A 16,813-nucleotide genomic window follows, 5' to 3' on the forward strand; every position below is an offset into this window, starting at 1 on the left:
AATTGTATTACAGAAATAGTTTTGAACGTTTTAATGAATTGAACGTTTTAATGAATTGAACGTTTTAATGAATTGAGCGTTTAAATGAATTGAGCGTTTTAATGAATTGAGCGTTTAAATGAATTGAGCGTTTAAATGAATTGAGCGTTTAAATGAATTGAGCGTTTAAATGAATTGAGCGTTTAAATGAATTGAGCGTTTAAATGAATTGAGCGTTTAAATGAATTGAGCGTTTAAATGAATTGAGCGTTTAAATGAATTGAGCGTTTAAATGAATTGAGCGTTTAAATGAATTGAGCGTTTAAATGAATTGAGCGTTTAAATGAATTGAGCGTTTAAATGAATTGAGCGTTTAAATGAATTGAGCGTTTAAATGAATTGAGCGTTTAAATGAATTGAGCGTTTAAATGAATTGAGCGTTTAAATGAATAGAATGTCTTAATTTGAATGTTAATTATATAGTTTTATGACCTTATTGCAATTTATTATCTGCGTGAAAACCGCACTTCTCATAATATTTAGATAAATTAAAAAATTTTTTTTATATTTTAAAACCTAATGGTTACCAATTCAGGTTCTCCATATTATTTTTATAGAAGTGTGACTCCATTCTTCAAAATATGCACTTTTTTGCTTAATTTTAAGTCATAACTTGCATTAAAAAATATAAACTTATGTAATTTCATCGAAATCCAGTTGAAGATAACATTGAATATTTTCTTGTTTTCAAACGAAACTGTTTCAAAGAGCAACGAATAATATTTTTATTTAACTTACAATGCATACGTACATTGTTCTATAGAATATAAAATACATTTTTAATTGGTATTACATTAAAATGATGCGCCTTATGATTGCAACATTAAATAGGTTAGATAAAGATAATTATCAAAGTGAGATAATTTTCAGGGCATTGAAAAAGATTTATAGCTTAAATGAGATTGCGCTCTAGTTTCACCAATATCGATATCAAGACAATTTCTAAAAATTTTGAATCAGATTTTTATTGTGTTTCTATTTTATTGGCAGTTTAATTTTTTTAGCTAAAGCGCATTACATAAATTTTTTTTTTAACTTCAATGCTGAAATATTATAACGATTAATATTCTGAATTTTTTAATCAAACTTTCATTTTCGTATCTACCCTTATGTGTTTCATCTCATCTTTATCTTCATTTTAAAGGAATTTTTTTTTATGGTTTTAACGTGCTGAAAAGTATTGAGTCCCTAATATATAAAGTTATTCATTTTGTTCAACTGCAGTTTTACGAGAGCTTAAAATTATAAATGAAATTTTGTATGCAACTACTTTTTAATAAATTTTTTCTTCATATTTTAGTATTTTAAAAATTGCACATTTTTTGATGCCGTTATTGTTTTCTTTGTTTTTTTAAAAGAAAGAGAAAAAAAGAAAATATGAGTTTTTTCCTTTTTTATATTCTGTGGGGGTATTATTGATCGCGTGTAAAATTTCGGAAGAAATGAGATTATTTTAAAAACTCCTCGAGTGTCAGACTTTTTACATATTTATTACTTAGTTTCAATAAAAATCCTGCATTAAATTTGGAATGAACAAAATGAGAGACTGATGAAGTTTTCATGTGTTTATTGGCAAATTAAACTAACTTTTGGTTACATGAATTTAAAAGAAATCATGATTTAATTTCAAGGGTAATGATTAAAATTGGAAATTGTGTCGCAGGAACACTTGGTGGGAAATACATAAATCTTAATTACAGATGTAATACTTAAACAAAATCTCAAATATTGCCCCAATTTTAAAGAAAGTTAAAACAGGCAACTTAAAGTGAAACTATGTAAAATTAGAGGGAAAATAGCTTGGGAATCGAGCGCTCGCATTCTACTAAGGCGACTTAGAAGTTCAAATCCCGGCGGTATACTGTTTTCAACTTGTACCATCCGCAGTGATTAGCAGATCAGGACCGGAATTCCCCTTTATTTTAAGGAATTGCTTACAGTCAAAAAATCCCTCTGGGTTACAGCCCCCTTGCCATGGGAGGTTTTAGTGGTTTCCTCTCCATGTAGCATGAATACGGGTTAGTTCCATCAGTCTTCCACAAGCAAATTTATCCTAATACTTGATCCAGGAATTCCCTTGTCTTCTGAATTGGGTTCAAAATTACAAGGCTACAGAGTTGAACATTAGTAGTCGTAAACCCAAAACTGCTATTCAACGACGGTTATAAAATCCCTCGTGGAAACTAATTTGACCTCAAGTGTGATTTTACAAAAGAAAATTACTGCGATGTAGTTCCGACTAGTCTTCACTAATAAATATAAAAATAAAATTTTCAGTTTTCCTAATTTCTGTCATTTTTATTTAAATTCCTGAAATGTTGTCTTAAACAAAAGGCTAACATGATCCAAAAAATCGTTACCCTCGAGTGATAATTCTTTTTGTGTAAAGGTTGTCGATCCTCCATCCCATTGCTTGAACTTGTTAGACAAGTGAAGATCGAAAGTTTGTTTCCCTTTCGCTGAGACACTTTCACCCCGCTAGTCATATTACCTTTTTTTAAAAGCCGGTTCACCAGTAATATATGCAATTATTTTGAACTTTGACATTGCATGCATCCTGTAACAATATACAATTTCGACTAGCCAATGATTTTTTATGGATGCTGATACCAATCAAATGCCTTTAATATTTTGTCATACTGCAAGCAATGTTTGGCATCTTATGTCAGTTTCCACAGAAATTTAGAAATAGATCTTAATGTCTGAATTCTATTGAAGAAAATACTAATAATTAGACGAAGCTTTACAATCTGCTTTAATATAAATAATAATCAATTTATATTACGTTTATATTTATGTTACGTATTACTATATTTGCAGGGCTGCCAACAATATTTATTTAAAAATACTTTATGGAGTGGTAGACAATACTAAAAATCTGAAAGTTTTAATTTTAGTTTTGCCAAAATTTTAAAAGCCTCACCACGAGGGGAATGAAGTGGCTTTTTATAATAGCTTTTGGATTATTTGCAAAAAGTGGTGTGAAAAGTAACTTGAAATCAAATTTATAAAATAAAGAATAATGCATTAAAGCATAAATTTAGCTACCACAAGAAATTTATCCAAAAAGCACTGTTGAAAGTTAACAGGTCTATACATGTTACATTTTCATTAAAAATAATCTTAAAAATTATTTAGAAACTTTTAAACGAAATAAAAGTTTCCGGACATTCAAAATAAAAATAAAAATTTGTTGTTTTTATGCAAAGCAAGATGCCTGATTTGCATCACGATGATTTTCATCACAAAACACTTCATTTTATGTAATTAAAAACAGTATTACGAAGCTAGCTTGGCACTCCTACGTACGTTTTTCGTTAAGAAAAAAATGTACATCATATGAAATATGCAATTAAAATTGCAATTTTAATTTAATATGATTTTAATATTAAATTTTTAAAAAAGAAGGCGTGTTAAAAAAAGTAAAATTTTTATTTAAAAAAAATGAAAAATAAAACTATGAGCTAGTTTTCTACGATACTTTCTCAATTGGATATTAGTTCTCCATAAATGTGAACACTGTTGAATAATTTAGATATGGCACTTATGAAATTTGATGACACTGCTGAATCTAATTTGAAAGTATATTTCCTGATAATTTGTCAATCACTAGACTGATAATGCTAAAGAGACAGTATTTTTTCCCTGCTCACCTGCGGATATTGAGCACTTAAAACTGATAACTGTAATCAATACAAACAAATTTTAGATAATTTGATAATTATCTTAAAATAATTTAATGTTAAGATAATTTCTTTTATTAAATACATTTTGATAGTCTTCGAATTTATTATTTGAACATTTACTCAATTAACAAATTTACCCAAAGATTTTTTTTAAAGAGTTAGATATTTGGAAGTGCTCTAACTTTGCTTACCTTTTTTTTTAAATATTAATGTTTCTTCAATAAATATAATTAATCTCATTTAATTTTATCCTGATATCATGTGGTATTGTAAGTTTCATTTTTAACCCTATAGTTATTCGCCGCATAATATAAATTTATAAACTAAATAAGCTTGCTCAGTCAGCATGTCTTGGAAAAAGATATTTATGCTGTCATGAGGTAGAAGGAAGAATTTTCAGAATTTTTTTTCCGAATGTTTTCTCGTAAGCACTGAATTTCTTGGCTCATAAATCTGTTTTCTCTAGCAGTTCAGTAAAGTTAGATTCCACAATTGAACTTTTGCATAAGTTGAAATTTCTTTCGCATAGAATAGGTATTTTACGTATGTTAAAACGCGTACTATAGTTTAATATTTTATGCGAAATTTCTCAAAACAAAACTTACTTCTATAACACAAATCAGCAAAAATTTACTATTTTAGCCTTTTTGAGCTATTGCATACCATATATTTTGAATAACTCTGAGTACAGAAAAGAATCTCTAGTTTGCTCTTTTAACTTGGATAGAAAAAACTAATTGTAACCCATTGCATTACGAAAAGTTGAACTAGTGGATGTATGTAACTTCAATATGAAAATTCCTTCTATAGTGGATAAATTAGTTAAGCAGAATATAATTTAGTATTTTTATTAACACTCTGTAGCTTTAATTCCAAAAATATATATTGTTTGAAGGAAAAACAATTTTTTAATAATGTTTGGGAAAAATCTGATTCTCATCTACATGCAATTTGCTGCAATCTTTTATTTTACTCAAAACTTTAAGTGTAAATTTCGTTTTATAGATTTCTGATACTTTTTAAGCGAAAGAATTAATTGCTGCAATGTTTTTAAAATATTGTAGAAACGTGTAATCTTTTTTTCTTCAGAAAAATGAGAACTAATTTCATTTTTAACTAATATGTTTGAAAGCAGTCATTACTGATCTTTCTGATTACCCTAAATAAGAAATGATTAAAACTATTTACACGGATGAAAACTATTTACAAATTATGCTTCATATAATGTTTTACAATTTTTGGCTTTCGCACATATTTAAATACCCTCAGATAATAATTTATTAAATTAAGAAAAGCAAACAAAATTTGTAATTCATCACTTTTCTGCTGAAAAACTAGTTTCTTCAATAACTTTCTAAAATGTTGTGATCTCAAAAGTTTAGATCTTAGAAACTGCAAATGATATGAAAATTTCAAGCCATTTATTTAGAGATGTTTCTATGGTATGTTGAAAGTAACGATTACGATGCTGGAGACATTTCGTAGATTACTTGAAATTCAAGCTCAACCAGATGCGATTTTTTTTTTATTTATGAAACGTGACATGTATTTTACCAAAGCTCTTGTATATTTAGTTTTGTAAGTCACAACTTAATTGTACTTTTAACTTGAGTTTTACGTAACGATGGGTAAATTTTGAAGTCTTGAAATAATTAAGGTAGTGTTTGGTATGTCTGGTAATAATTAAGTAGTGCTTGGTCAATTTTACGGTATTAGTTGAAATTTACTTCGAGCTTGAAAAATGTTACGGAATTACTATGAATGAAATACTTATTTTTAAAATTTACTCGATCTGTTAATGAAAAATACATAATTTAGCGAATCATTATCTAATGGCTAAATCAAATAGCAAAGAAAAACACCTTTGTTTTCACGAGCACAGTTAACACGTTGACTGCCACGCTATTTTACATGGCTTGCCCGTCTGGCCAAAATGATTTGCTCAGTATACGTTGCATTAATTTCCTCAAACCATTTTAGTAACGATAATATAAAAAAAATTAAAGCATTAAAAATTTACTCGAATTATGCGTTTCTTATAATCTTGGCTTCGCCGGTCACCGGTGACCCCCATGGCACTACGAACGAACTCAGTGCCGGTCACCGGTAACCCCATGGCATTCTACGTGTAAACAGTTATTATGGAGCGATGTAGTTACTGAAGTCCATGGAGCATTATAGAAGTCTTTTGATCTCTTTCATATTCAATAATGTGACCAGAGAAGGGCCAAAGATGCCCTTGGCATCCATATAAAGAGGAGTATTCAATGAAAGATTAAAGATATTATACAATTATTTTCTAATGCAATTGAAATTTTTAACATATAAAAATCCCTATTGTCGCAATATGCCCTATAAACTCTTCAGTCGAAATATACCCGTTAGCTTCAGGACATTCCTTTCAATCGGAATATGCCCTATAGCCTCAGGTCAGGATATTCCCCTAAATCGAAATACGCCCAATAGCTTCAAGATATTCCTTTTATAAAGCAATAGTCTTCATCGTAAACAAATTCTATGATTCTGATGATTACTAATTCAGTATGTATTAAAGTTCTCAAATATACAGGGTACTTAAAATAGTTTGTGCAGAATGGATTTTAATTTAAATAATCTTTTCGTACATTAAAATACTAGAATATCTAAAAGTATGTTCTTAATGTTAGAAAAAATTAAGAATATTTTGCGAAAAATGAACAAAAGTTGAATATTTACCACATAATTTTCATATAGATTAATATTAAAAATAAGCTTAAAGTATAAGTTAGATTTTTATAAATCTTTCCGATGTTTTAATTAAATAGGTTTTTTGCTTACTATAGTGATTACACCCGTTTTAGAGACATCTAACCTATGGACAGCAGTTCATTTCTGCGTGTTTCTGTCCTAAGCCAAAGTATTAAAGTAATTTCAAAAATTTTAGTTTAACTGAATCTGTTATTTTGGCATTGTAATTTGTATTCTGCGTCGATTTTTAGCTAAAATTACATAAATCAAATCTTATTAAAGCTAGTAATGTTTTTTAAGTCTTTTATTTTAAAATTAAGCAAACTTACATGTTTTGAAACACATGTTTTAAAAATGCTAAATTCCTTCACATTTTTATGCTTATTTAAATGTGTATTCAATGACATTGGCAGTTATTTTAGAACTACATGTTAAGTTTTTGTATTTAAAGCCGAAATTTGTATGTTTATGATATATGAACCATAAAAATGCTAATGACATTGACAAATAGTTGCTCAATAAAATTTATCACAAAGTTAACTAAAACATACCATTTATCAAATATATCGTGAGACATAACCTATTCTCTTATCTTTATGGCCGCCTACGCTACTATTTCATGGAATGAATAAGAAATACTGTTTACATTTTGAATGTTTTCTTCCGAGATGAGGATGAAATTTTGATTTGACTTCGAAATGAACTAAAATTGCTCTTAGAATTGAATTTATTGTATATTTAAAATTCACTGAATTTAAACATTTTAATGGATTTTAAGCACTATGAATAATTTCTCTTTGTTCGAAGAAACTACTGCATATTTGAAATCAATTGAATATAAATAGTTATAGACGTTAAGTATTATGAACAAAAATTTTTTATTAGGAGAAACTGTTGCATATTAGAATTTTATTGAATAGAAAGAGTATAGAATGTGTTGAGCAATATTTTGACGTTTTGAATCCGAAGTATATATTTCTGTGACATAGCATATAAATACTTGACAAATATATACTATTGTTACCTTAATTAGTATATTAGTATACTCTTTACTTTATAAATCGCATTAACGGTATTATCTAACGCTAATTCTCAATGATCAACGATATTTTTGACAAGTTTTTGTCTTTAAATTTTTTTTATGTATCCAGCCAGTCTAATGTAAGTTCAAGACGAATAAACGTGACGATGGCATTCATATAATTGAAATTTGAATAATGGCTATTCTTATATAATAAAATTTTAATTCAGTCATTTGAAGTTTTAATTTAAGAAATTAATATAATGGAAACCAAAATTTATTAATATTAAATATTTGCTAATATTAATATATATAATGTATTTTTTGATTTATTTTCATAAGTCTTTTACTCTGAAAGATTGTTGGGTTTAAAGCCTTTCCTCCGACAGTTTAATCTTTCTTCTGGCCCATAAGAAGTTGCAATTCTGAGAAAAGAGATTGTCTAAAGTTGTAGATGACGAATTCAATAATTAACTGATTTGAATTAGTTTCATGCTAAAAGTAACTTAATATAAAATTTAATCCTTATTATTTTCTAGAACTGCTAACTTGCTACGCTTTGAAAACAAATTTTATAGTTTAGTGCAGGATTCTTGGGTTAATAAATTTCTTACTAAGTAATTTTGTCGTACTACTGTATGAAAATATTTCAAACTTATTTATAGCCTCCAATTTCTTTTAGTTATCTTATGGGGAGGCACGATTGAACTAAATTTTGATTTAATTTCAAATTACTAAAAATTTTCCAGCCATGTCATAGACACCCCTGTCTAAGTAACAGTTTGCCAACACTGAGGTGCTCTAGTAACGTTTTCTGTATTTGCTCCTTCCCTGAACTTTTTGTTTTTGCATCCGCTCTAGTTTTTAGTACAAATTTCTTTTGCATATCTAATATTATACGATTATTAGTTTGAATTTGGAAGTATAACTGCATCCGTCTCTTATTTTCTTAAACTCCTCCGTCAAATTAAATTATTTGAACCGTGAAACTATCTCTAGAGTTGTTATAAATTAATCTCCATGAAATTTTTTTAATTAAAAGAAAAATATAATGGCTCGACAAATATCAACTGCAATAGGTCTCAATACTTTAGAACATTCAGTTTTAAGATGCATCTTAATCGTTTAGTTTATCGAAAATCGTTTAATTTGTTAAATATTGTTTTTAAGCGGTTAAATGATATTAGTGCGAAAGTGGAGCAGAGTTTCTAGTGCGAAAGTTATAGAACAGGCGAAAGTTTGAAGTCGAAATTAAATTTTATTGCTAGGGATCAATGTAATTTTAATTAAGATATTCCTAATAGTATTAGATTAATCTATATATTTGCAACATTCCAAGAGTAGGTTTATAGTTCAGTCTCGTGATCCTGACAGCAGTTAAAAGTAGTTACTTCTCCGAAAATTTGCGATACTGAGCACATCCGAAACCTGTTCAGAATTCCAAAGGTCAAGTTCCATCATTGTCCTACTTGCTAATGATGGCGATTTACTTAATCGAAGTAAATTTTATTAGTCTTAGGAGTTATAACTCATACATATTTGCAAATTCCATTGAACTGAAGCATTGTAATGTTTTTATATATAGTATGTTCTTATCTAAATCTGTAATACATTTTTAATTAACTGAACTTTATAAGAAGATAGTTGCAAAGATAGTATTTTTTTTAAAAAAATTAAGCTTTTACGAAAGTTTTTACGTAATTGAACTTATTTTTAGAATGATTGTACAAGCATTAAGATACTATCGATTACATTAGGTTATTATGAGGTTGGAATTTGTTCTAGAATATCAAATTTTCTTCTGATAAATGAAAAATGTATCTTAAATTGTTTCATTTCTGAGATAGCCTTGAAATTCTTACATAATTGTAAATTATAAGTAAATAATCCATAAATACTTTTTCAAAAATCAGTATATACCTGCTTTATGAACTGTGAGGCACAAAGAAAGACATCAACCTTAAATATATTTGTTCTCGAGTTTTCATGTATTAAGTGCTAATCTTAATCATTCGAAATGGTCTACTTAAAATATTCTATTTAATTAGAGCTAATTATTAAGTTACGAATCTCTCATAAATATATAGATTCTCAAAATTCAGAGGTATTAGAAATCTAGAAAACATGGTCCTAGTAGTTTAGTCTCGTAAGGGGTCAATGTTTGGACCCCTGAAGGGCAAATAGGTAATTTATTTTACTTACTCCAAGTTAGTCGAAAGGGAAGGATGATTTTATTATCACAAAGTAATTCAGTATTTTTGAATATTATTTCATTAAAATGATTTGAATTTAAATTACTAAATTTTAAATCTTTTTAAGTATTTTTAAAACTTTTTTAAAGTTCAAAGGCTTTTGAGTTTAAGTTTAAAAAATGCTTGAGCATGCGTGTAATTTTAAATTTGGTCACAAAGTTAAGACACATTTCAATGACTCAAATGAAACAAAAAATATTCAAAAATATTTACTTAAAAAAAATATTAAAAAAATTAAATATTTGGTTACTTTATAAATCGGACATGTTGGTTAGTATGAAGAAAGTGAAATCTCTTCTGTTTCATTTTTTTTTCAAATTTTGACACTTCTCGGTAACTTTTTAAAAGTCCAACTTTTTGCACACAATTTCTTGAAAAATAATTTGTCACAAAATATATTTTCATTATTTGAATCAATGGTCGAAAAAGTTTTTAATTGTAAGATATCCTAGTTTTTATATTGCAAACTATTAAATGATAATATACAAAATTTGAAGAAAATTGATGGAATTATTTCTAAGCTACTGAAAAATTAAAATTGAAGTGTGTAGTAATAAAACAAAACATTTTAAACTTTCATTTCTCAAAACCCATTAAAATGAATTTCATAAAACTGGAGCTACAATTATTTATTGGGGCACCTACATCGAAGTGTTTATCCCCTGAATATAATGAATTTAAGTTACTTTCCATCTATTTACAACCTTTCAGTCTTTAGTTAGAGCGAAATAGGAAGTACGTATAAGTACTTTGGGATTATCCCGTCGAAATGTCGCGAAAATGCACAAATCTCTTGGCGCCATCATAATGAAAATCAATTTCCAAAATAAACATTCTAAACACATTAAATTTATCAAATAATAGTAATAAAAAATAGCAAAATAACGTAAGTGTAGAAAAATACGTAATGAAGTGTAATAAAAGGAATCAAAAAGTAAAAACCTCTAATTTTTTTATAATTACACATTGAATTATTCCTGAATATAACCATACATAACTCGTGTAGTGAAGGATTGCACAGTAAACATAAAATTTGCGGTTATTGGCGCAGAAACTACCTTTTAGCGATAATAACTGGTGTGGCGAAAATGGTCGTCGAGATAATCCATAAAAGCGAAAATGGTCGTCGAGATAATACATAAAAGCGAAAATGGTCGTCGAGATAATCCATAAAAGCGAAAATGGTCGTCGAGATAATCCATAAAAACAAAAATGGTCGACAGGTTATTGTCAAAGTTTCTATAGTGACCAAATACTTCAAAACTCAAATTGATACCGTTTTAACGTTATAACGTGTAATTTAATGAAAAATTTCGTAATTTTACGTGTAATTTAATGAAAATTTAAATTTTTAATTTCTGAGAAAAATTCGTATTTTGTACGGCTAAATATACTAGTTTTTTTTAATTTAACTTTAACTTCTAATAAGATTCTTCAGTGAAATTGAGAATAAGGAAGGAAGATGTTTATCATTTCTGAAGATTTATAACATCCACTACTTATGAAATTGAGACTCTCCCGACAAAAATGCCCAATAAATATTAGGTGTTTCTGCCCCCTGCTGGTCTAGCATTGAAATCTTACTCCCTGTGGTTCAATATTTTACAGAATACCAAGAGGAGTTTAATAATACCCTGGAGTTTTAGTAAAAGAATTTTTTTTTAAATAACCATTTGTACGCAATGTGACTTAATTTTCATATTTAAATATGACACTTGTCCTTGGTGGTTTTTACCCTAGACAGTCAAAACAATTTTGTTTTTATGGAGATAAATTCTTTGATGAAACAGCTTTCTAGAAGTAACTAATTCTAAACTGTAAACAACTAACAAGTCATAAAGGTGACGCTTTAAGAGTTTATTTGTTTAATTTTTCAAAAATTTTTATTAATCTATGATGAAAGAAAATGACCTTTGTCCGCTGATTATAAGGAGCCAGAAAGAAAGTATGAGTAGCTTTGTAAATCGGTTCAATTTTGAGTCATTAGATTAGTACCATAATGTGGTGCAACTTTAGAAAAGTGTTTAATTAAACATAATCATTGCTTAATAAATTTTAAGAAGCCCCATATTAAATTTGAAAAAACTTATTTCAACGATATTTTGGTTCAACATACAGTAAAAGATATATAAGCTCATTCAGGCTTAAAATATTGAAAAACTAATTTGTCACAAAATTCAAATTTTTGCATTTTTGTTATGGTAAAATTAGGAGTCGCACCTTGCAATTCAAAAATTATTTAATTAAATAATTGAAAAATAGTGCGGAATATATTATAAATCGGTATAAAATTCGATTTGCGTAATTATTTTTAGGGCGAAAATTTCGTTAAACATATTTTCCGAAGAATACTTAAATTGTGCTTTACTGAAAGTGACAATTCCGGCTTGTAATCGGTCTACATAAAAATCTAACGATATTCCCTTTCATCTGACCTAAATATAGTTTTTTTTCTTCCTATTTTAACATTCAAAGTTCAGCTCTATTATGTTTCTTTTCTTTTTCATCAAAAATTCCATTGCATTTTTATAACTATTTGTTAATCATTTACAAAATGGCAATTTTAAACTTAAATATTATATACTACAATTATAAAAAGAAAGTTAGACTTTAAGAAAATAAATTAACTATGTTTATACCCTGAATATTTCAAATATCTGAAGCATTAATTTACTATTTATTTAATAATTAAAATACTGAAACACTTCGTTTGCTGTTCAGTTTTTGCATGAACTTTTGTATAACTAATTTCTTGCCTTACTCGAGACAATGCTCTGCTGCACACAGCAAGGGTCTCTCAAGAATAATTCTACCACATTACGATCCTTCCTTGGCTTGCTAGATCACCAGATTTGTCATCGAATTAGCATATCTGAAATTGCTTGGACGGCAACTCCTTGTATTGCATTGCGCATTCACGCCAAAGTTGGTTTAAGAGAATACTAAAACATTTGGATTTTTTACTGCAATAAATGATTTTGCTTTAATTTATCACTTGTCTTAACATTGCACTTACGTATGTTAAAATTTGTTTTATTTTGACAACTCATGAGTGCGATATTTCTTATGACAATGAAAGTCGTTTTTGCGAAGCAGAAATCGCTATCATTTTTTAATGCCATCTAATTTTCTTGAAGAAAAATATTTCTTACGTAGTCCTTGTAATGAAAAATGCGTCATTAAAACTTTTAGCTCTCAGTGTTTCCGTGAACTGAAATTATAAATAATATTTACCAGATAAAGATTTTGTAGCCATGAAATATTCTTGAAAGATTCACTTTTTCTACAGCGTTTTCTCATCTATTCCTTATCAAAAACTCTCCTCCGGTCATTCAACGCTTTTAACTTATTGGGTCATAAATTATCACAGTTCACATTTTTCGTAATGATCGTAGTATAACAGTTATCTGTCGTGTGTTTTCATAACATATCAAACGTTGTTTACTGCGTTGCTTTTTGCCTGCTATTCCTTGTCATTCATAGAAATGTTACTTTTAAAATGTAACGAGTAAAAGAATAAAACAAAAAAAGTGACTATTCTAAAGCACATTTCAAGAAAATTGAAACTTTAAAGTAACCTTAAATTTCATCAAGAAAGTGAAAGAAACAAATATTTTATTTCAAAATGTATATAACTTTAAAATGCATGAAGTTGCCAATTAAGGGGTTTTATGTTCCCTCCCCCCAGTTGCACTGTTGCATTAAAAGCATACATGTAAATTTTAAGAAGCGCCATAATCATCACGCAATAATCTTGTAATAAGAACTTTTAATATAAGGTGTTGGGAGAAAAAATAAATATTTGTCTAGGGGAAAACTTTCAAAGATTTCGAAAAATATTTTTTTAAAAATTCAGAAGAAAGTAACTTTCTTTCGACATTTCCGTTACAAATATGCACTTTTTCCAAAAAAAACAAGCAAAAATACTTAAATTAAAATGTAACGAAGTGCATGTACGTACTTTCGTTTCACTTACGGAAGTAAAAGTATTGCCATGTATGTTCCGTGTTGTAGGCATACACATATATAAGAAGTTTAAAAAAGAATTCTATAGCATTGAAATAGCAGGATTTTAAGAGGGTATAAAAGGTCTTTTAATTTTAAATTCGTTTAATTTGTCAAAATTATGAACAAAAATTCCACTTTGTAATATGGTTTTCCGACGGGTTGTTTTTATAATTGTTAAAGCACTGTTTACTGCGTTGTTTTCATGGAATAAGACTTATTTCTTAATCCATGCATAAACATGCAAATTTAAAAAAATATTTTTGGTTTTTACTAGCCACAACAGCGCAAAATCAATAGAAAATAGAATTTGCTAAAATAGAACTATGGTGAATAGAGTGATGGTGAACAAAAAAAAAGATGATGACAGAAAAGTATGAACCTAAAATGACGAAACTTGCCAGAGTTGTAGATCATTTAACCACATTATGCGTTACCGGGATGCACCATGAGCAGATCAACGAAAAATGTAGAATATGATAAATTTCTAAGTAAAAAATATATATATTCAATGTATTGAAAGAGAGCATTTAATAAAAACAAAACTTATCAACATAGCATAGATTTCGTGAAAGAATTTGAGTTTCGAAAATAATTTCTTAAATTTGCATGTATAGTTCTAAAAATTCTTAAATGTCCTTAATATTTTCAAAATATGTGTGAAACATAATGCTTCAATCTTTTAAAAACCTTTCTGAAAGAGCATACGAAACATTAATTGTAAAGCTAATTATCTCGCTCTTGGGCATCTAGACTTAGAACGTATTCATTCCACACTTATTCTTTTTAGATTTTTCTCAAGATAAATTAATTTTCACATTGACCGAATTCGAAGCGCAATGACTTGGTTCCTTTTGAATATTTTATGCTATTATGGCTTTCAAAAATTAAATTAGATAAAACGTCATTGAAGTTTTAACTGGGTTAACACCAATTACACCAAATTATTTCTGAAATCTAACAAACATCTTAAATTTAAATAGCCTTGTTCATTTTCTTAACTTTTAAAAATTATTTTAATATCAGTATTAATTTAAGCCTGGATTTCTTTTTCCTTGATTGTATCAAGCAGATCTTCAAATTTCTTTTTACAAAATATGTCGATAACACAAATCTAATTCTTGCTTAGCACATTGAAACTATCCTTAAATATAAGGAGCAGGAAAAATAACCATAAATAATGAAAACTAGACCCTTACAATATGTAATTTAATAGTTTCTTAAGTACTTATTATCTCAATGTTTTCATAAGTTTCTTTGATCAAATGGCAGTGACCCATATATCAAAAGGAAATTATATACTCTGAAAAAAATAAGGTGTCTGAGTGTTGCTAGTAAAAGGATGTTTTTGTTGCTTCAGTTCAATTTCATGGCGTTGTTTACAACAAAAACTTAATGTTTACAAAATTGTTTCCATAGTTTATGACATAAGTGGAAACTTTCGAAATTGTTCAATTAAAAAAAATGAAATATCCTTTAATGATTATAAAGTTCTAAATGATTATTAAGCTCTTAACAATTCACTATTTGACAGTGATCAATATTTCTTCAAAATTGACCTCCAATATTTATTGTGCGATTTTTATTTGTGAAATGTTATGTAATTTGAATAGTTTTAATCTTTTCGAAGGATTTTTTTCTAGTAACCGTATGTTAAAGTATTTTTGGGTGTGAGATTAATTCATGAAAATATTCATGAAGTTTGTTACCTGAAAATGATTTTAAAGACCACTTTGTTTGGGGGGCATTTCACAAATCTACACTAAAGAATGGGCGGTAAATTTTTATACTCAATAGCCATATTTATTAATCAATGAGCTGATTGATAAGAAATGATCAAATCTCATAAGAAATAATCATCAGTATTGGCCTGCATTAATCTTTAATCTTGTTACCCACACTTAAAAGAGAAGAAAAGGTATTTGGTTGTTCGGAAAGCAATTTAGTTCCAACAGAGTAGTTGATCGTATTTTTTCACAGAAAACTTAAGACGTATTATAATTATAAATTTTGAAAGTTGATATGGGAAGGCTTACTCGTGAAAAAGTTGCAGTTCCTAATTGGTGCCCTTTCAGATATAGAAGCTGAAAAGCAGTATTTTCGGCATATTTTACCATGTGAAAGGAAAGTTATTCAATCAAAAAAAAAAAAAAAAAAAAAAATCCGACATGTATGTCGAAGATATAGTGGCAGTATAGCTAGATTGTAGCTGACAGTATGCCTAGACCCTATACTGCTAATATTGTTCTAAAACCAATTGAGGGTCAAAACTGGTTTTCAAAATTACGATCCTGAAAAATTTCAAACACTATGCGCGCAGGCTGACAAAGGCATTAATTGATGCAAGCTGGTGACTCGTGTGATTGCCGAGAGATTGAATTCATGATAATTTGAAATAGGTTTATTTTCAAAGTTTTACTTATGTTTTTACGGAAAGAAATTTATCATTAGACGTTTGTGATTTGTTTTCCAGGAAAATTAACTCTGGTAACAAGTAATGAGTTGTCTGATATTTTACCGTGTTTTGAGAACTTCTAATAAGGTCAAAAACCACTTGGATTAGTAAAGAACAAAATTCGTGCTAGGAAACATGCATCTGCCAGAAAAGATGGCAAAGAGTATTTCACCAGAATGGACAATTTAAAATGAGATAAAATATTTATTCACTATAAGAAAATCGTCTATTAGGGGGAAAAACGAAATTACTTCCCGAACTACTGAATAATTTTTTGTATTTTCTGCAGTTATTAGAAAATTGCAGCAAAAATCATAGATGAAATAATGAAATTATGTTTCCCACGGATTTATAAAAGTTTAGAGTACAAGGAAATAGCAACAAGTGCAATACAAATTTGATATTGAACTAAATTTTTATAGAATTTGAGTTCGAATAAAAAATCTTATGAGGACGTTATTGTCACTCATTTAGTTCAGCATACAGTAATAGGAAAAGACGTTTGTTGTACATTTTAAAGGTTCAAATGCCTCGTAGGCTAGAGTTTTATTTCCGTACTTTTTTTTTGACGGTCTTTATTATATTCTCAGAACTGGAATATGAAAAAAGTTTCCTATGTCTCTAAACG

At 28.2% G+C, this 16,813-nt stretch overlaps 1 protein-coding gene across 2 annotated transcripts in view; it reads left to right on the top strand.

Annotated features, from left to right (window-relative positions):
• The window catches only part of LOC107443635 (lysosome membrane protein 2), a 128,698-nt gene that overhangs the window by 58,142 nt on the left and 53,743 nt on the right, over nucleotides 1-16,813 (top strand). The gene's annotated exons all lie outside the window — the stretch shown is intronic.

Source organism: Parasteatoda tepidariorum, chromosome 12 (assembly GCF_982258835.1).
Source record: "Parasteatoda tepidariorum strain Cologne lab strain chromosome 12, Ptep-v5.0, whole genome shotgun sequence".
NCBI lineage: Eukaryota > Metazoa > Arthropoda > Arachnida > Araneae > Theridiidae > Parasteatoda > Parasteatoda tepidariorum.